Below are 20664 nucleotides of genomic sequence, written 5' to 3'. Positions count from 1 at the left end.
TTCCAGGAGATCTGCTTCCCTTCCCCCTTGGGCAAGGAAAGCCAGAATCCCCCACAGCCAGCCTTCCCACTGCCCCCCAACAAAGAGTGCAGGGAAGGAAAAATAAAACCCCTTAAAGGAAGAGAACGTATACTACATTTTTCATGCCTATTTTTTCTTCCAAGTGAAAAAAACCCCATACATTTAATGCTGGTTTTTATTCCATTTTCCTCTAACTGGTTTTCAAACCAGCTCATTTGGTCCGCAGGAGGTAACTATGGAAAGTCAGGTTAAAAACAGGGCTAAGCTCCAGCACACACCTGAAGTAACAACACCCTGGAAAGAGGAAACCCATCCACCCACCTGGCAAACACAGCGTCCCACAGAGGAGCGTGGGCCCCCGCAGCAGCGGTGTCCTGACCATCCCGACAGGGACCAGCCCCTGGCAGCTCTCCTGGCCCAGCCCCTCTGGGCTCTCCAGTGCCCGGCAGGAAAGGCTGAGCTCTGATGTGCCCGGGCAGGCACCGCCCACGACGTGACATCCCAGCAGTGACATTCCCAGCAGTGACATTCCCAGGCACGGGGCTGTGTCCCAGACCCAGCTCTATTTCAGGCTCTCTCCTGTGCACAGTGCCAGAAGGCCTCTGCTGGTGGCCCCCAGCACCTCCTCCTGCCCAGTGCAGAGCAAACCCCAGCACAAACCCTGGGCTTCCACTACCACCATTCCCAGGGTCCCTGGGAGATGCAGGATGCACCATGGATCAGCCTGATACTTTGCACAGCACTTCCCCACTATCCCAGCCTTAACCCACCAGGATCAACACTAGGCAGCAGGAAAAACATCCCTGTCTACCTGTTCCTGACATAATTTCCTTATCACAAGGGCTGAAGCCCCTCTCTCTGGAGCCAAGCTGGGAGAGCTGGGGAAGAGGAGGCTCCAGGGAGAGCTCAGAAACCCTTCCAGTGCCTAAAGGGGCTCCAGGAGAGCTGGAGAGGGACTGGGGACAAGGCATGGAGGGACAGGACACAGGGAATGGCTCCCACTGCCAGAGGGCAGGGATGGATGGGATATTGGGCAGGAATTGTTCCCTGTGAGGGTGGGCAGGCCCTGGCACAGGGTGCCCAGAGCAGCTGTGGCTGCCCCTGGATCCCTGGCAGTGTCCAAGGCCAGGCTGGACATGGGGGCTTGGAGCAGCCTGGGACAGTGGGAGGTGTCCCTGCCCATGCCAGGGGTGGAATGGGATAGCCTTGAAGTTTAACCTTCCTACCCAGACCCCTCTGGGATTCTATGATTCCATAATACCTGCTATTATCTGCCAGCTTTAGACTGTCTGGGTATATGATCTTTGTGTCAATTATGTACAGATTTCTAAACTTTGGACTTCAGATATTTTTAAATCTGGAGAAAAAAAATAAACCAAACAGACTCCCATTTCAAAGCATCTAAAAGTAGATTCCACTTTCACAGACTTGGTGGAACAGCAATTTCCCCACTTGCCATGAAGGAGCTGAGACTCCACTGTTCATGACTATAAATATATTCATAGATATTTTCCCTGGCACAAAGCACTTCCATTTTAAAGGCAAGAGATTCATCAACTCTTCTGGAGAGCTTCATCCTTTTGCTGCTTTGATTCTGTCAGTGAGCACACGCTCCTGGCAGGAGTGGAGGAGGGCACAATCTGCCACCATCTGCAGGGTGCAATCCATCTGAAAAGGTGACTGTCCTCAAGAAATTAGCATAGTCCAAGCATTTAACTTCACTCTGGAATATTATGTTTAACCAACAGGCTCTTTCCAGAGCCATTCTGCAAAATGTTCCAATGTTCCTGTTCCCTGCGTGGTGCTGGGTTCTTTTATTTTTTTTTTTTTAATGCTTTAATGCAGCCTTTTAACAAAAATGGATAAAATTTTCCATCCTTCTTGGGAGGAGAACGGGGTAAAGGCAGGATTCCACCCTCCCAGTTAAATGTTTCTCCAGGAGATCAGCATTATCAGAGTGAGGTGTTTAATCTGCTGAGACAGGTCCCGTGAACTCCAGCACAGTAAAAAAAGCCTACTCCCCAGGAGTGCTGCTGGCACCCAGCCACCCCCAATCACCCACCATTCACAACACACAGATCCCCATTGGACAGACACACATCCATAGACAGAATGCCCCTTTGATCCTAACTCATATTCCAGCAGGTTTTTCAAAACTGATTGCCGATACAAGAGTGAAGCAAGAGAAGAGGGGAAGGAAAAAAAAAGAAAAGTACCTTGGAATTATCTGCAATTGTCAGCGCAGGGAGAGAGGCGAAGCACATTTTCTAGGCAGGAGAGAAGGTTCAGTAACCTGCTTAATTTTCCCTTCTCTCCAGATGAATAAACTGTCAGGAAGAAATCCAGCTGAAAGATAGCCTGGCCCTTCCACAGCTTCAAATGAGGCTCCAGCTCCTGCCCACACACTCACAGGACATGATGTTCAAGCTAACAAGATGCCTCGGGGAGAAAAGGCTTCCCTCCTTCCAGGAGGGAACAAACTGTATGTGATGGGAAGCAAAGAGCATGGATTGCCTTCCAGCCCTATGCTCAGCCAGCACACGAGCTAAATACAGCTGATCCACACAAGTGATGGCTCTGGGGGGGTCAGGATGGAGATCAGGGAAAGGTTCTCCCCTCAGAGGGTGCTGGGCACTGCCCAGGCTCCCCAGGGAATGGGCACAGCCCCGAGGCTGCCAGAGCTCGCAGGGATGCACAGGGTGGGATTGTTGGTGTCTGTGAGGTTGGACTTTGTGATCCTTCTGGGTCCCTTCCAGCTCTGGAGATTCCATGACTCCATGAACTCTTTCCACTGCAGGCTGCATCCAAAGGTTCTGATCCTTTCCAGTGCAGAAAGGGACATGAGGACACTTGCTCAGCAACCCATTACCACTCACGCTAACCCAGGAAAAATTCCTGGATGCACAGAGAGGACAGGGAGAACAGAGGCAAAGGAAACTGAGGCTTGGAGCCTTCCCTGGACATTGCTGGAAATGGGAACAATCCAGGATTTCACAAGTAAGCAGATGCCTTTTGGCCTTAGGAGCTGCCTCAGCACATGGCAGAAATGGAAAGAGTAGAGGGAAAAAAAGAGGGGGGATTTTTCATCGAGGAAAATAAGAGGCATGGAGGCATGGAAACAGGGTGGTCAGCAAACAGACCAGGCCTTGGGTGGTTGCCAGGCTCCAAAGGCTTCCAGTCCCAACCTTTCCCAGCGCCCCATCACCTTTTCTGCTACACTCACCATCTTTCAGGGTGAGAAACTCATCCTTGGAAATACCACATCCAAGCCAGTAACAGCATAAAATCTGTGGCTCACCAGGGAAAAATCCTTTTGGTCTAGCCTTTTAAGGATCACAGACCAGCTGACCATGCTTATGAACAGCCTAAACTGCAAGTCACCCTACGCCTGCTGAAGACGACAGTGACATGTTTGAGTGCCACCCTCACTCTCAGAAAGGGAGGAGGAAATGTTTTCTCCTTGCTTTGCTCAAATTTCAAGCAGGTGCACATAAAAATTGAGTAAGTTTGTGTACAAAGTTTGGACCAAAAATTACTGGCACCCAGAAATCAAAATCCTGTCCCAACACGCTAATTCAGGGTGCTCAAAGCAAAACTGGATAGTGCTTGGTCAAAATCAAAATCATCAGTTCAACAGTCCTTGAAGTACACAAACAAACAGCAATTAAACCAATCATACAGTTAAAACCAGTCCCAATCATGCAGTTAAAACCAGTCTTGTCCAGAGCAACCATATTCCAAATTTCAGCATTGGCTCTTCCCCCTCAAAGAAACAAACCCAAGAAAAGTGCCAAGCAGCAAAGGTTAGTTTTAACTAAAGATAAGAACATGGAGTCATTCATCAAAAAGACTGTTTTGCTTTAAAATATTCAGAGTAACTATTTCTGTGGGAATTACTGTCCTTAAACTAGAGCCATGAAGAAGTTGGACACTTCCTAAAGAGAACTCTGGATGGAGACCACCAAATCCCACCCCAAAGGACAGCTCCCAGCCCTCAGCACCTCCTTTGACCCATCCTGATGATGGAAAGCAGCAGAAAACAATCTCACCACTACCACCAGAAAGGCACAATCCCCGACTCCCTTGTGCTCAGAAATTCCCTTTATTCCAGTTGTATGGCACATAAGGGGTTCACATGAGCTGAAATGCTCCCACAATGCATAATGGGCTTTCCTTACCACAATGGCTCATTATTCCATGGCGATCTAATATAGTAATAGTAGATAATACCAGTAATATGGATTTGCTTTAGTAAAAGCACTTTAAATTGCATTAAACACAGTAACACGAGAACTGCACATTTTGAAAACGGGTATTTCTAATTCCTGGTGTGTAGAAGAGCAACTCCTGTTTCCAAGCCAAGGAGAAGAAAGTCTGTCTTAACATAAGGCCAAACCAAAATCATCGAATTGCAGAAAAAGTTGGAAAGGCCCTCCAAGATCATCGAACCCAACCATCAACTCAGCACCAAATCTCGTCCCCAAGTGCAGCCTGAGCGCTGGACTTTATGTTCAAAATAATGTGACAAAGAGGAGAAAATAAATTAAACAGTATTTTAATGAGTATTATTGCCTGTTCCTTTAGGGCATAGAACTTCAGCCTTCACAGGGGGCTAAACAGCACCAAACCACCTCCTCATGGAGGTGCACATATGCACTACCATAAGTGGATTGCTCCAGGTATGTCTAGAGACAGCCTTCATAGGGAATCTCAGGAGCTGCAACACCCAGGGGACCTCTGAGTCCCTGAGGATCCCTCTGAGTGAACAATCAGCATGATGAAATACTTTTTGTGCATTACAAAAGGAAACAGACATTCCAAAAAGTGATCAGCAGAGGTCTCCAGATATAATTCTGTGTAGGTGGTTTGGGCTGGGAGGGGCAGTGAAGCTCATCCAGTTCTAACCTCTCTGCCATGGACAGGGACACCTTACACTAGCCCAGTTTGCTCCAGTTCATTTGAACTCATTTCTGTGTCCTTATGTTGGCTTTTGCTTCATCACTGCAAGTAGAAAAGCGAAAATTAAGATACTTGGGTTTACTACTTAAGTTACGCCTTAAGGCACCATTTACTCAGAAGTAGTCAGGCAAAAAAGGGATAATTTTGAATTTGTTTTCAGGGTTTTTTTCTTAACCTGGAGTTATTTCTCTGCCACTTCTCGCCTTAAAGCCATGCCTCCCATAGCATTCTGTGTACCCTGACCAAAATCCAGCTGGCACCTCCCAGAAATCCATCAGAATTCCTTCCTTTAGAGCTTCTGCAGCCAAGAGGTCCCTGCTTATCATGGGAGGGGAAAAGCATTGAAAATATGATCAGCAAATGGGGGAGTGGGCTCCACATAATCAATCAGAATGTGCTGGGCCTGGAGGAAAGGGGGCTCAGTTTTCTCATTCCATAGAACCAGTGCACATTGTAAGCCTGAACTTATTCTCCTACCCAGATGTTATTTAAAATAAGAAACCACAGTGACTACAAATTTGCTAAATAGCAAATACCTCCATCAGCTTTGGCTGCATCCTCCAGTGTTTTACACCAAAAGCTACTTCTGGGTTACCTTCCTCCAGCCACTATGGAGAATCCATCCCCTGCCATTTGCTGGCCGGAGGCAGCGCCACGATGATATTCCTGTCAAGCCAGCAGTGCCAATCAATGGCCTTCCCCAAAAAAATCAATCCTGGCCCACATTTCAATCCCCATCCCCCCCAGCACCCAGCCAGGAGGAATCACTCATCCTTTGTGCACCACAAGCAAAGGAGCAGCTGAAGACACTTGACATTTGTTGATGTGGATGAGATTCCCTCGGCGCTGGGTATGGGTGTTCGCTCCTGGAATTGGAAGTGCATCAAGGCAGAGCTGATCCCAGCGTCGCTGCAATTCTGTACATGGATTATCCAAACCAAAGCCTTTCACAGAGCCAGAGAACATCCAGAAATGAGCCCACAAGGATCATCCAGCCCAGCTCCCGACCCTGCACAGGCACCCCAACAGTCCCACCCTGTGCACCCCTGGGAGCAGGGTCCAAACGCTCCTGGAGCTCTGGCAGCCTTGGGGCTGTGCCCATTCCCTGGGGAGCCTGGGCAGTGCCAGCACTCTCTGGGGGAAGAATCTTTCCCTAATCTCCAGCCTCACCCTGTGGCTTGATCCCTCTCTGCTGCATGTTAAGAAGCCACCGAGTAATACAAATAAATCCTCGCTGCTTTCCCTCAAACTCCTCCTTGAAACCCAAGGCATGTCCTTGGACAGGTTTTTTTGAACATCTTGTTCTCAAGCCATGGTTTAAAACTCATTGTGCCCCTGCATCGCTGTCATCCTGCACTCCTGTCTCTGGCATACATGAGGTTTGACCTTTTCAGATTTACATTTACAGCACTTACAATCCTTGTGAGCTCTGCTATAGACAGAAAAAAAAATGAATTGAGAGGAATTTCTGGAATGGTGACTGGACTGCTGATGTTTCCTAAGGCAAAACACACACTGCTTCTATTCCAGCTTCTTAATATCCTGGTAAACAAGAGAAAATTGATTGACAAAGGAACCCTAACTAGCTGGAATCTTCTAAAAGATGGAAAACAGACTTCCAGGGCTGCCCACACAAGTGAAGAAGCTTTGGCAGTCACTGTTCAAGGGTAGCACAAACAATGCTCCAAATGAAGAATGGAACAGGGAAAAAAAAATGCAGCCCAGCAGCTGGATTTCCAACAGAAGGAAGGAAAGCCAGGCACTTCCAAAAGTGTCCCACCACATATCCAGCCTCACGCTTCTCCCTTTCCTTTGTGCTGCAGATGCCGTGCTTGTTTTCCTGGTATCCTTGATTGATGTGGATCCCTTCTACCCAGCTGTCTCAGCACCACACAGAGCCCCAGTGTGTGGGAACCCCAGCCTGGAGCAGATCTTCCTCTCCCATCCAGCCCCCAGAGGGAGGCAGGCACGCTTTTCCTAACACATCCTCAAACACCAAAGCTCTGGATTTTAACAAGAGATGGAGGGACAGGACAGAGGGAATGGCTTCCACTGCCAGAGGGCAGGGATGGATGGGATACTGGGCAGGAATTGTTCCCTAGGAGGGTGGGCAGGCCCTGGCACAGGGTGCCCAGAGAAGCTGTGGCTGCCCCTGGAGCCCTGGCAGTGTCCCAGGCCAGGCTGGACACTGGGGCTTGGAGCAGCCTGGGACAGTGGAAGGTGATGGAACTGGATGAGTTTTAAGGTCCCTCCCAACCCAAACCATTCTATGATTCCTTGATTTGCCAGCACTCCCACCCTATAAGAGCATATGAGAGCAGAACCAGGCTCTTGGATAAGGATGACCAGCTCTGGATAACAGTGATCCTCCTCAGATATTTTTATTCCTGGGCTTGGCTCATCTCTGGCCACCTGAGACTGATTTTCCAGGCTACCCAAGCCTCAGGAATACAGCCTAAAGCCAGAGAGGAGCTGGGCACCTGCCCAGACTGATGCTGCTGCTCCTGTGCTTGGAGGTTACCAGAGCTGTAAAGCTCAGCAGTCGCAGCTGCAGGGACTGGATGGTTTGGAGGTCCTGCTGACCTTTGATTTATCAACAGCTGCAGTTAAGGCTCAGGAGTGAAGAAAAGGCAGCCCATCACAAAAAGGCAGGGACACCTACCCAGGCTGCTCCAAGCCCCAATGTCCAGCCTGGCCTTGGACACTGCCAGGGATCCAGGGGCAGCCACAGCTGCTCAGGGCACCCTGTGCCAGGGCCTGCCCACCCTCCCAGGGAAGGAGTCCCTCCCAATATCCCATCCAGCCCTGCCCTCTGGCAGTGGGAAGCCATTCCCTCTTGTCCTGTCACTCTGTACCCTTGTGAAAATCTCCTTTCCTTGCTGTGTATCCTGAACAAGCTGAAAAAGCAGGAGAGAGAATGCTTTTTCCATCCTCAACTAAAGGAAAGCTTTTGGCAGTAATCCAGTGGAAATTAAAGTTCAGTCTTTCTACTAGCTTTACTTAGGTGGAAATTGTTAAATAATCCGGGATGCTGTCGTTCTGGAATTTAGGACTACACTTGGAAGTTTTTTGGGAATGTTTCTGCTTTTTTCACCATTTTCTGAGTCCTTGATTTGCTTCTCAAATTTTTTAAGCTCTTCACAACAAGAAGTCTTCATGTTGGGTTTTTCTTTATTCTTTCACTCTTCTAAGTGCTACTTCTGAGCCCCAACCTGTCAATATTAATACAGAATCCATAGGCCAGAACCTTTTGTTTTATGCTGGTTTAGTGAGTGATGTTCCCTTTGATTTGAGAACTGCAGATGCTTCAAGAAACCTTTTACCCTTCGGCAGCAGAGCTGCCAGAGTGCTCTTGGAGGGCAGGCTGGAGCCTAGCTCCTTGCTCTTCTTAGGGATTAGACAGATAAAAACTGGTGAAAAATCAAATTATAACATCTCAGGATATCCTGACTTGGAAGGAGCCACAAGGATCATCCAGTCCAGCTCTTGGCCCTGCACAGACACCCCAATAATCCCACGCTATGCATCTCTGAGAGCGTTTCCCAAATGCTCCTTGCACTCTGAATAATGTAAAACACTGGGGGAGTAAGCAGCCACTCATCCTGCATGACAAGGTAAGTCAGAAGATGCTCGAAATCCACGTGGGTGCTTCATTAAGCAGTGAGAACATGTGAAATAACCCACAAAGCCCAGCAGATCCAGAGGGCTTTCCTGTCCTGTCTCCCAGCCCAGCCAGGCTGAGGAAGGGCAGCTCCCTGAGGGGCTCCTAAACATCTGACACACCATCCAACAGGGACGAGGATCAGCACAGAATTCCACACGAAGAAAAGATCGATTTGATAGAACCATAAAATCAAAAAAAGCCATCCATGATCATCGAATACTACTGTTCTCCCAGCACTGCCAAGGCCACCACTAAATCATGTCCCCAGGTGCCACATCCTCTTTTAGATCCCTCCAGGGATGGGGACTCTGCCACATGCCCTGGCTGTGCCAGGGACTGCCTCTGAGGAGTAAAACCGGCTGGGAACAAGATCTCCAAGTGTGGAGAATGAGGCAGGCCTGTGAGTGCTCATTTCCATGGGGAAACTCTGAGGTTGTCCAAAACCTGCCAAAATTCACCATTGGAGAGTCCAGAGCAGGAAAAGATGGGTGGAGGGGAAAAACCCTGCATGCTCTCTAGTGTTTTATCAACATTTATTGATTTATTTTAAAAGCTGGGTGGAACACGGGGAATTAATAGACCACCATATGCCCATGTGCTGCATCTGCTACGGCGATTTATTCTTATAGTTCTTTTATTACCTTCTTTGGGAATTGAATGAGAGAAGGATCAGCATCCTGACACTTGGAAATTAGCTCATTTTCATGACTGTCAGCAGGAAAGCAGGAATTAATCCTCTAATTTCAGCCTGAAAAATAGTGAGAGCAAGCCCAGCGAAGAAAATAAAAATAAAAATTGTTTCTGTGTTTGTAGGAGGGGGTGGGGGGAAAGTGCTTGGAAGAGCAGTGGCCTTATTATGCTGGCAAGGCTACAGCCCATGAGATCAATGTTTTGATGAGCACAAGGGCTTGTGCCAGAGGGAAGCAGGGGAAGAGACTTCAATGGTCTGAGAGCTCAGAGAGAGGGAGAGACAGGGAAGTGGTTTGGAAATGAACTGGGTCAGGGGTGCATTTAGGACAAGGGAGAGCAGGGAATGCCTGGACAGGGACGTGGGAGTGGGCAGCACCTCAGCTACCAGCCCTGGAGGCTGGGAGGAAAGAGCAGAGGAGGGAATGTGGTCGCACTCAGCCACAAGTGCAAGGAGGATGCTTAGAGGTGGAAAAGAAAGGAGAAGGATTTCCAGAGGACTTTGCACACAACAAGAGAAGCACCATCTGCCCAAGGTTGGCCTCACCAGGCAGGCTCCAAGGGAATCCACAAAACCTCAGCCAGCTCCTGGGAACAGCTCTGTATTCAGCTTGGAGCCCCCTCTAAGGTACCAGAGATTTGAAGTGAAGAGCAGATAAGACTCTTGCGGGGTTTGGCTGGTTTTGGGGGTTTTCAGCACCTCTCAAAAGCCTTCCTGCACAGCAGCAACAGCATCAATTTGTGTCCCACCCCAGGGCTGAGTTTGCCAACAGGATTTATTTCTGGGCTTGCAATCCCCCTCAAGCTGGGAGCTGCATTTCGGTGCTGCCTTTGCCTGGCTCATGATCCCGTGGCAGTCACAGTTTCTAGGTCAGAAAGAGGATTCCATTACAATCACAGAATTTATTGAGTTGGAAGACACCTGCAGGGATCATCCAGTCCAGCACCTGACCCTGCACAGAACAACCCCAAGAATCCCACTCTGTGCCTGAGACCACTGTCCAAATGCTCCTAGAGAAATTTTAATTTCTTAAGAAATTCTTTTTAAGGAAAAAAAAAAAAAAAGAAACTGAAACCCACAAGCAATGAAATGCAAGGATAAAGCTGCATCCCTTCGCCCAAAAACACTCCCTTGTGCTTCCACACCGAAACCTCTGGAAGACAAGCCCTCATCTGTGCGTTCCAAGATGGATTTCTACAGCCAGCATCCAGCAGGAGGGGGCTGCAAGGGAAAGGATGGCAAGCCTCCCTTAAAGCAGGGCTGTCTCCCCAGAGCTGAGCCTGGAGAGGAGCTGCTGGAAGCAGCGGGCCTGGCCTTCCAAGCTGCGAACAAAGGCGCCCTTCAATGTGGTTTGATTGACGCAAATCAGGAGCTGAGCGGTGATTCATCGCTGTCACTGCATCCAGCCAGCACAGGGACAAACTTGCTGATGTGCCCCGACACTCAGCACCAGGGAGCCACACTCAAACCAGGCTCTCCAGAGCAGGGAAGGGTTATTCACCCCCTTTCACCCCACCCCGCCTCCCAAAGGCATTCTGGATTTTCCCAGGTTGTAATAAATCTTCAGACACAAATGTGTAGTTAGCAGCTCGCTGTGCCTGCCCACAGCTGGGCAGGGAAGATCAGTGTGTCAAATAAAGGAAAGGCAGAATCTAGCGGAGCTGAGGGATAACCCACACCCCACCCAATTTCTGCAGTTCAAGGGACAGACCTGCTCTGACCTTTCCATGCACAGCCCCTGCTTATCGTTCCCTCTCCACAGCAGAGACACCTTCCCTTCTCTTTTCCTATCCCCTGAGCTGCTCAAGAGCAGGGCCAGGCTGGTTTTGGGCTGGGACAAAAGAGTTTTTCCCCATTTCATAAGAGGGACTTTAGAAGGAGCCCCAGACTGCAGCCCTTGTGCTGACCCTGAGCTGGTCCCACTTTCCTTGCACATCACGGAGCTCTGCACAGGGTAGCCACGGATGTGGATGAAGCTGGGATCACAGAATGATGGGTCAGGCTGGGAAGCAGGATCATCCTGGAGCACACAGCACAAGGATCACTCCATACTCTGTGAATCTCAGTCCCGCTCACCCAAAAGATTTACAAATCCAAGAGAAACAGCACGGATCACAAACACCTGGTTCTCCTAGCTGGAAAAGAGTGAGAACTGGGGATAGAGCTGCTGGGCCACAGGAGGGTCCCTGTCACCAGCAGCAGGCTGGGGCTGTGCTGCTGCAGCTCTTGCACCACACACAAAGAGAGCAAACAAACTTCTACCATAATTAACTCATGAAAATGACACCATTATGTTCCTGCAAACAATTAGGAGACAAAAGAGAATGTACAAAGATCCTGCCAACACCACAAAATAAACTGAAGACATTGTTTCATACTAATTTTCTCATAAACCATTTCAAGACAAACGTGACTGTAGGTAAGAAAATTCCAACAGCCATGACTTCTGAGGTCACTCTTCAACCCAAGGAGCACCTTGGAGTGGAAAAGTGCATTTCAGTGGATTAGAGGTGGAAAAGGGTGTCAAGATCTGCCCAGTGACTCGCACCAAACCTCTGCTCCTCAGCCTTCAGCTCTGCTAGCACAGCAATCCAGGCAAAGCCTCCAGTTCCTGAGCTGGCTTTTCTGGAACAAGTTCATGTTTGCACCTGAGCTTCCCAAAGAGCTGCCCAGATCTGTGCACCACTCACAGCCCCCTGGCTCCTGGTGTTTTGAGGCTTCCCCCAGCACCATCTGGATTTCCCAGCTGGAATCTGGGCCCAGCTGCCCTGCAGTGACCCAGGGAAAGCAGCTCCATTCGGGATGAGCAGTGGAAGCTTATGGTCAGCTGGAGATAAAACCCAAAGCAAGCTGGCAGCAGCATCCTGGGAGGAAAAAGACTCTCCCAGAGAGTACCAGAGGCAGGGCAGCTGCACACCAATACCTCTGATCAGTGCACCCCAGATGGACACTCCTGGGACACAGCATCTACACCGCTCTGTGCCCCAGGACCATCCTTGTGGGACCTCTCCCTCTGGAGATCCTGAGGTTCTTTGAAACAGTGCTACCCCACCATGAAGAGATTCCAAACTAATGGCAAAGCCTGAAGGAGTTTTCAGTGCCACACAGCCCTTCCACCTGGTTCAAAAATGCCTTTAACACCTCTGCACTACTGCAGCTGGAGCAGCCAAAGGAGAAGTCATTCCAGCAGCTCCATCATTTCAGAACTAACTCCTGAGGGTGAAAGTAGAGAGAGAGAGAGAGCAAGCAGAACACAAGGAGAGATGTCTCAGAAACACATTACCACAAAAGAGTGATGCACACAAAGTTTAATCCCACAGCACAGCAGTTGTCACCCCTCCTCAGGTTCTGTCTCAGTCATCGTTGGAAAAAAAGCCCAAACAAGACTCAAAGACAAAACCTTCCTGAAGTTCAGAAGTGCCCATGCAGTCGTGGCAGGAGTTTTCCCTCCGGCACTGCTGCCCAGGAATCTGGCAGGATGCGCCTTCAGCTGTGCTCTCCAAACAACAGATCACTTCTTATTTTTATTTCAGGAGGGAATTCTGCAGGCAGGACCTTACAAGCAGCTGCCTGCAAGAGTCAACAGCTGGAAGTGAAGCAAATTATTTCAAAAATAGAGAGGGCAGCAGGAGATCAACGTGAAGATCAGGACAAGGTGACAGGCAAGAGCAAATACTTTCATCTACAGGATAAATTTCTATAGCTCTCAGGGTTTAGGGCTTAGGAAGCTGTCAGCGTGACTAACATCTTTAGGAAGTCCAGAAATGAAATCTTGCCTTGTTTTTGGCTTAATGCAGGAAATCAGCTTTAATGACAACCTACAGTTAGCTCTGGAGTAATTTTCTTTCTGCTTCATTGACATACATGACAAGACTTTATTAGCAGGGCTAAAATTAAAAACAAAACATTTTTCCCAGCTGCACAGAATGCTTAATGCACACACTGACACCTCAAGAAAAAACACTAAAAAAAAATTATTTCAAAACAATTCCATCACCTCTTTGTATTTTAGCTATTTTTAGGATTTTACATCAGAAGTTTTGCACTTTGCACAACCACAAACAGAGATTTTTCATCATCAAGAACAACCACTGTCCAACCTGTTGTCAAGGAATCCCAGGATGGTTTGAGTAAGAAGGGACCTTAAATCTCATCTCATTCCAGGGCAGGGACACCTTCCCTGTCCCAGGCTGCTCCAAGCCCCAGTGTCCAACCAGCCCTTGGACACTCCCAGGGATCAAGGGGCAGCCACAGGGCCTGCCCACACACAATGTAAAACCCCCTTCTTTTTTCTATCTGATCTAAATGGATCCTCCTTTAGCTTAAATCCCTTACCCATTGTCCCATCAATGTTTTACATATCCTGTATTCTTCAGCAATGTTAAACTTCGTGATGTAAGCATTCAAAAAACTCAAATTCATGAGAAATCACCTCAAATTGTACTCTGTTAAAAAAGAATCAAGTCATTTTAAAAGATTTTTTTTAAATCAAATGTTTAAATGTGAAATTGTTTAAGGCCAATGAACTAGTTTGCTGTTTGGTACCCAAAAATCCTTCCACAATTTTCCAAGTGGAAGCAGCAGCTCCCAAAGGTTTCATCCTGCCAGACATCCCTTAAACCTGCTATGGTTTCTCAAATCTTTCTGCACACCATGTTCCCTAAAGAAAATGTTCCTACAAGAATATTTCACCTGTTCAGATGCTCCTTCTATTGATAGGACTTGGATTGTGTGAAACCCTAAAAACATTGAGCTGATTCAGGATCTGTGCTGCCCAGTGGGATGGGGTGGTAAGGCACTGTCAGAGGCTTCCCAGAGCAGCTGTGGCTGCCCCTGGTCTCTGGTAGTGTCCCAGGCGAGGCTGGACACTGGGGCTTGGAGCAGCTTGGGACAGTGGAAGGTGTCATGGCAAGGGGTGGAATGGGATGGGCTTTAAGATCCCTTCCCACCCAAACCATTCTGGGATTCCACAGGACTGGTGAGTTCAATAGCCACATTTTAAAATTACAGACAATAAATCGCGTTCTCTATAAATATGAGAAGCCTATTCAGAGTGCAGATCTTTTTTAGGGTGTTCCACAGCACTCTTAATTAACATTAATTAATATTAGGAGATGGCTAAACAGCAAGGGCAGCACTTAGGAATCTAATCCCATACTGGATTTCTAAGAACAGCAAACCAGGTGAAAGGCACCAGCCCAAGGAATTGTGTTTACACCTCTGGAAGAGCCCATGGGTGATTTCCATTTATCCAATCTGAAACAGAAATATGGGTTGGCTTTTTGCTTTCTTTTAGAAATTTTATGCAGGAGCGATGGTTGAAAAGCTTCAGGAAAAAAAGGAAAAATGAAAAACCCCTACAAGATTTTGCATGACTCTGTCTAGCATTAGAGAAGAGAAAGGAGAGGGAAGAGAGGAAGAGTAAGGAATTATGATTGTGGAAAAAAATTTGTTTTTGCTAAGCTGTCAGAGTGCTGCTGCAGAGAGAAGTTACCCAAGGAAGCGATCCTGCAGCACAGCAAACCTCTGCTGGGACTCCCCAGCCCATCTCCAATGGATACGCTCAGGTGAAAACCTCCATTATGGTAAAAACCACGAATTCTAATTTACAGGAGGTCAGCAGGAGCAGAGTCCTTGACATGGTGAGCAGTGTTTTCCCCTGGTTCCAAGGAGCTTCTCCTGGAACTGCAGCTCGTGGCATGACTGGGAGCAGAACTTTCCTACCTGTGTAAGGAGTGACCAGACCATGGGAAGAACACGGGATGAAGCCATCACAACCCAGGGATCACCACAAATGCCGTGGCTCAGGGCTGCAGTGCCTTGGCTCTGCTCTGGTACCTCTTTGTTTGCTCATTCTGTGCCTGGCCTGTCTGATTAAAAACATGTCAGTCACCCAATAAAGCAAATATTGCCATCACTGAGTAGGAACTGTCTGCAGAGCTAACCCCAGTCGTGCTCCTGATATGCGGGGCTTTGACTGTGACCTAAAGAATCACCTAGTCCAAATATTTGCTGCACAACTGCACAGAATTTTCCAGATACGTCAGGGATGTGATTCTTGAAGGGCTTTGGCTGATGGATCACTGACATCACTTGGATACCAATTTGGCATTAGTGGAAGGAGAGAGCTGGGGGTGCTCACCTGGAGAGGAGAAGGCTCCAGAGAGAGCTCAGAGCCCTTCCAGTGCCTAAAGGGGCTCCAGGAGAGCTGGAGAGGGACTGGGGACAAGGGATGGAGGGACTAGAAGAGGGAAGATGGCTTTAAGCTGAGGCAGGGTAGATTTGATGGGATATTGGGAAGGAATTGTTTGGACACAGGGTGTCCAAAGAAGCTGTGGATGCCCCTGGAAGTGTCCAAGGCCAGGTTGGACATTCGGGCTTGGAGCACCCTGGGATACTGAAAGGTGCCCTGCCCCATGGCAGGGGTGGAATGGGAGAAGTTTTAATGTCCCTTCCCACCCCCAGACTATTCCATAATTCCCTGAAATTCAGTACAGTAGAGATCCAAGCAGAAAGGGGCACTTTCCCAAAAGAATCCCTGAGGAGCAGGGAGATTCAGAGCCCTGCTTTCCCAGCAGTGGGAATCACTGCCAGCTTCCTGAGCAGTTTCCCACCCCAGCAGAACACAAAGGCCCTGGAGCTGGCCCTAGGAAGAGGCACTGGAGCTATTTATAGCAGCTCAAGGTGTGTGTCTGCTGCTGCAGACAGGGAGCACCTTGTTTTCCCAGGGATTGATCTGCACGGGCGGATTATATAAACAGTTGTTTCTCGCTCATTTCCACACTGCCGGCATCTCCCGGGGTAGAAACGTGCCTGTCAATACAGCAGCTGCTCGCAGGCAGCAGAGCTGGCAGCAGCTGCGACGCCTCGAGCTGGGGATTCTAGGTGAGCTCGGCAAAGATGCTCCAAAAATACAGCTGCAAAAGCTGTCACGTGCAGCTGGATGCAGGCAGAGGAGAGCCATAATCTCCTTCCACGCTATTCTTCTGCTGCTTAAAAAAACCCTAAAGCCAATTCTCTCTGTTTCACTCACCATAAATCCTTGTTTAAGCCTATCTGCACGAGCCATTTGGATGATTTCTGTGGGAAGCTCTGTATCCAGCTTCTGTTGTGGGAAGGTCCAATTTCTCTAAAGGCTATTCCTTCTGCTTCAATAGTTATTTCCTCCTTCCCCACAGCATTCTCCACGATCCTATCGGAACAAATAAAGGCTGGGAAGCTGCTATAAACAGGTAGAGAAGCAATAACCACGTGTGTGAGTGCTTTGCTTTATCTGGCATCATCCAGGGCACACCTCATCTCTTTCAGGTTAATCAGATTTTCAGAGCAGGACCCAAAAGCTGCAGTTTAACTCCACGGTATGAGGCATGTTCCCTGCACAGAGATTCCTTATCGTTTTTCACTTTAAAATTTAATCACAAACTGGAGGAGAGAGCCAAGGCTGCAGCCTGGTTAGCATACACTCGGAGCTGGGGCCCTGAAACTCACTTTCATCTACAGCAGGAGCCACTAGAAAAGAGGGGGGAAACCACTAACAAGCCTTTGTTTTCCCCCCACAGTGATGTACCCATGTTAATTCTGCTGGTTGTGCATTGCAAAACCAGCTCTCACCTAAAGGGCTGCCGGGCTGTTGAGCAACACTCCGACCTCTGTCACAACTGTAGAAGTTAATGCTGGGCATTGCTAGAGAAAATCCATCTCTTCCAGTTGAGGCAGCAGTGTATCACAATAGGAATCCCAAGGTTTCACCTGAGCAGCTGCTTTAAAACCCAGAGGAGCTCAGCCAGCACCAAAACAGCAGAGCTGCCCTGACAGAAATCCCTAAATATCCATTACTAGACCTTCCAAGCATGGAAGAGCCTTCCTAAAGAGTCATAAACCCTTTGACCTCCAGGCTAACACACCCCACATATGTCCTGCTACAACCTCAGCACGTGAGAAGGCATATTTCTCCTCACATCTTAACAAGAAGTGCCCAGGAGATCTTTTTCCATTCCTTTAGATACAAAAAAAGCAAGCTCAATTCAGCCCTGGCCAAATTAATGCAAAATATCATGTTTAACTAGTGCTGTCCTCACTGCTGACTGCTGTCCCTCTCTGGGGATAGACACAAGATCATGGAATCACAGAATGGTGTGGGTTGGAAGGAACCCTTAGGATCATCTCATTTCAAGCCCCTTGCCATGGACAGGGATGCCACCCAGATGCTGCTTTCTGCACAGGAGATGCACATATGCATTGGTATATTTGTGCATAAATATCCTTATCCAATACATGTTTTGGACATACAAGCATATTTAATACCAGCAGAAATGCCCATTTATCAAACTTCTGTACTACTGACTGACCTTACAGTCTTCATCCAGACACTTATGAGGCAAGACACTGGAAAAGCTGGAATCTGGGGAGGACGGTGGCAGGGGATGAAAGCAAGCCTTCCCTCCCAGCATGGATACCACCAGACAGCAGCTCCTCCCAGCTCCCTGGTCTTTTCAAGGGAAGATTACAGAGGTTTAGAAAGGAGCAGCTGCCTTGGGGTGAGATGTGAAACAATCAGCTTGACTCTGTGCCATGCTCCAGCTCACAGACAAAACATCGTTTGCAGCAGTGGCAGCGAGTGAGTGCAGGTGAGTGCAGCCCAAAGAATTGCTGTTTGGGAAAAAAAAACCCAAATACAGACAGGTTAGCAGCAGAGATAATGGCATTTCACTCCACAGGTTTCATCCACTGTGAAATTTGGGGAAAATCTATTCCACACGTCCATTACCAGCTGCCTGAAAGCAACACCAAAATGTACTCCTGCGCCAGCAGGCTCTGTGTCCAGGATGTTAATCAGTGCTCCTGTCCCTCCTGCCACGGGATGAGGGCCAGGTAAAAGCTGTGCACAAGTCAGAGTGATTAATCTGCCGAATCCGTGACTGGCTGCCCATCGTGGGGGAGTCCCACAGTTAATTCACAGCTCCAGAAGACACAAACACATTCCATGTCTTCCTGAAGCCAGCTCACATCAGCTGCCTCCTCCCCGCAGAGCTGACAAGGCTCACGGATCTAAACCCACGATTGGAAAACAGACTGGAATGGTGTGATCAATTGGAAGACTCTGCAAGTTAATTTGTATCAGCCTTTAATTAAGTTCGTTTCTAGAGATTTCACTTTATTACTGTCTCAGTGTCAGGGATAAATTAAAAGGTATTCAAAGTGCACCCCTCTAAAACAGGCACAGCTTTGAGAGCACTTGCCCAGAGCAGATGTGGCTGCTCCTGTATCCCTGGGAGTGTCCAAGGCCAGGCTGGACACTGGGACTTGGACCAGCCTGGGATAGTGGAAGTTGTCCCTGCCATGGAGCTGGATGGGCATTAAGGTCCTTTCCAGCACAAACCATTCTGGGATTCTATGGAAACTTCCTTTTGGGAAACCTTGTGCTCCACGAACCGATTTCAGACAAAAGTGCTTATAGGAAACTTAGTGCTTTCTGCTGCTGTTGGAACAGTGGGATCTGGGGCCAAAGAAACCCCGAGAGCAAAAATTAAAGCTTAAAAAGAAAAAGTGAACTACAGCAACTACACCAGACAAAAATATTAAATACAGAGAAATACACTGCACTTGAAGCCATGCTGGGCTAAAACTGCTCACTGCTTTTCCATCCTTTTTCACATTTATTTCACTTGTTCAGGACCTATTTTCTATAATTTGTGTTCAGAGGACATCCATTACCTGTCCATTCATGGAGCCATCCAGCCAGGACCCACTCAGGCTCATACCTGATGCTTTACCTAGTCATGTTCAGCATCTCTGTCAGCATCCTTCTGCACCGAGCCAACATCATCATCACCATGCATGGACCTTCATGGCAATGTGAATACCTAAAGCAACCCTCTAACACTTCAAAAAATCCCCACTGCAGGACAGAACGAAGCAGCACGGGAGGGAGGCAGAGTTCAGGAATACGGGAGGGCAAGGACACGGCTGGGGCAGAGCTGTTGCTGGTTCCCCCCACAGCAGACAGAAATATCCCCATTTGTGTAAATACAGCCTTAGTCAACAGGGCGACAAATCCATACAGAGATAAATGTCACCCGCTGACGTCAGTGCCACAGCAACCTAATCAAAGTACAGCCTTCAGCTATTTTTAAACCACAGTTCAAGCAATTTTCTTTAAAAAGAAAAAGTTGTCAAAACCCATCTTAAAAAACAACAAACAAACAAAAAAAAAACCTCTTGAAAATTAAATGTGTTTAGCACTAAAACAGTGCTGAAATATTTATTTCTCTCTGGTGCTGTGGCCATACAAGCAAAGCTTTACCCAAGCCCAAATCTTGCTGTTCCGTCTGATGCGTCAGTGCACTAGAAAGCAAAAGATAAGGATTTGGGAAAGCGAGCACATCAGATTGGCACTGGCCTTTGTATTGGAAATTTACCCAGACAGGTTAAAAATAACACGGGGAACATTGGGAGCCATGCTGAAGGTCGCTCCTGGCGGAGCTGCTGTTTTCACAGCACATGTGACCGCCACGGGCAGGAGCTGCATCCCCAGCGCGCACCGGGATCTCCCGGCTCACCAGGAGAGGCTGCTCAGCACCAACACGGCACAGGAGCTGAGCCCAGCGCTTCCTTGATGGGCCTGTTCTCCTCTAAACCTCCTCTGTTTTCCTCTTCTGTGACTGACTCTGAAGGGAGCCGTTCCTGTCCACTGGCCAGCATTCCCGTGTGTTCTGCATTCCCACGGTTTTAAGGCCTGGTGTCAATTACACAGTGGTGTTCACACGGGGCTCTTTGAGAAGAGCACCAGCACCTTTACAAGAGAGCTGCTCAAACACCCACCCTGAGCAGCCTGAGGGGATCTTCTCCACAGTCTCCATTTAGGGGAAAAAAAAAAATAAAAATAAAAAAAAAAAATCACAGAATCCTCAAAGCTGGAAGAGGCCTTCAAGATCATCCATTCCAAACACCAACACAGTGCCACGGTAATTGCCCCTTGTGATACCCCCAGATGCCACATCCAGGTGTCTCTGGAATGTTTCCAGAGATTGCACTAGCTTCCTGGGCAACTAACTGCAATGCCTGACCATCCTTTCAGTGATTTTTTTTTTTTTTCTTCTATATCCAATATTTAATATTCAATCTGAACCTCCCCTTGAGGCCACCTCCTCTCATCCCTTCACTTGAGGCACAGCAGAAGAGCCTCACCTCCACTTCATCCCAACCTCTTGTCAGGTACTTGTAGAGAGCAATGAGGCCTCCCCCCGAGTCTCCTCTTCTCCAGAAGGAGAGTTGGAAAGGAAGCAGTTCCAAACTGGGAACACCTGTTTCTGGACTCCACGGGTGCAAGAGG

General features: G+C 48.3%; 1 protein-coding gene across 6 annotated transcripts in view; it reads right to left on the bottom strand.

Annotated features, from left to right (window-relative positions):
* Nucleotides 1-20664, bottom strand: part of HDAC4 (histone deacetylase 4) — a 171798-nt gene that overhangs the window by 109696 nt on the left and 41438 nt on the right. Inside the window, exon 1 of one of the 6 annotated variants that reach the window (XM_056496080.1) lies at nt 15057-15155. The exons of the other annotated variants lie outside the window; for them this stretch is intronic. The gene's annotated coding sequence lies outside the window, so the exon portion shown is untranslated. Of the gene's footprint in view, nt 1-15056; nt 15156-20664 lie in introns of those variants that run through there. 6 annotated transcript variants of the gene reach the window in all.

Source organism: Oenanthe melanoleuca, chromosome 7 (assembly GCF_029582105.1).
Source record: "Oenanthe melanoleuca isolate GR-GAL-2019-014 chromosome 7, OMel1.0, whole genome shotgun sequence".
Lineage (NCBI taxonomy): Eukaryota > Metazoa > Chordata > Aves > Passeriformes > Muscicapidae > Oenanthe > Oenanthe melanoleuca.
This window is presented reverse-complemented; position numbering and strand designations above follow the sequence as displayed.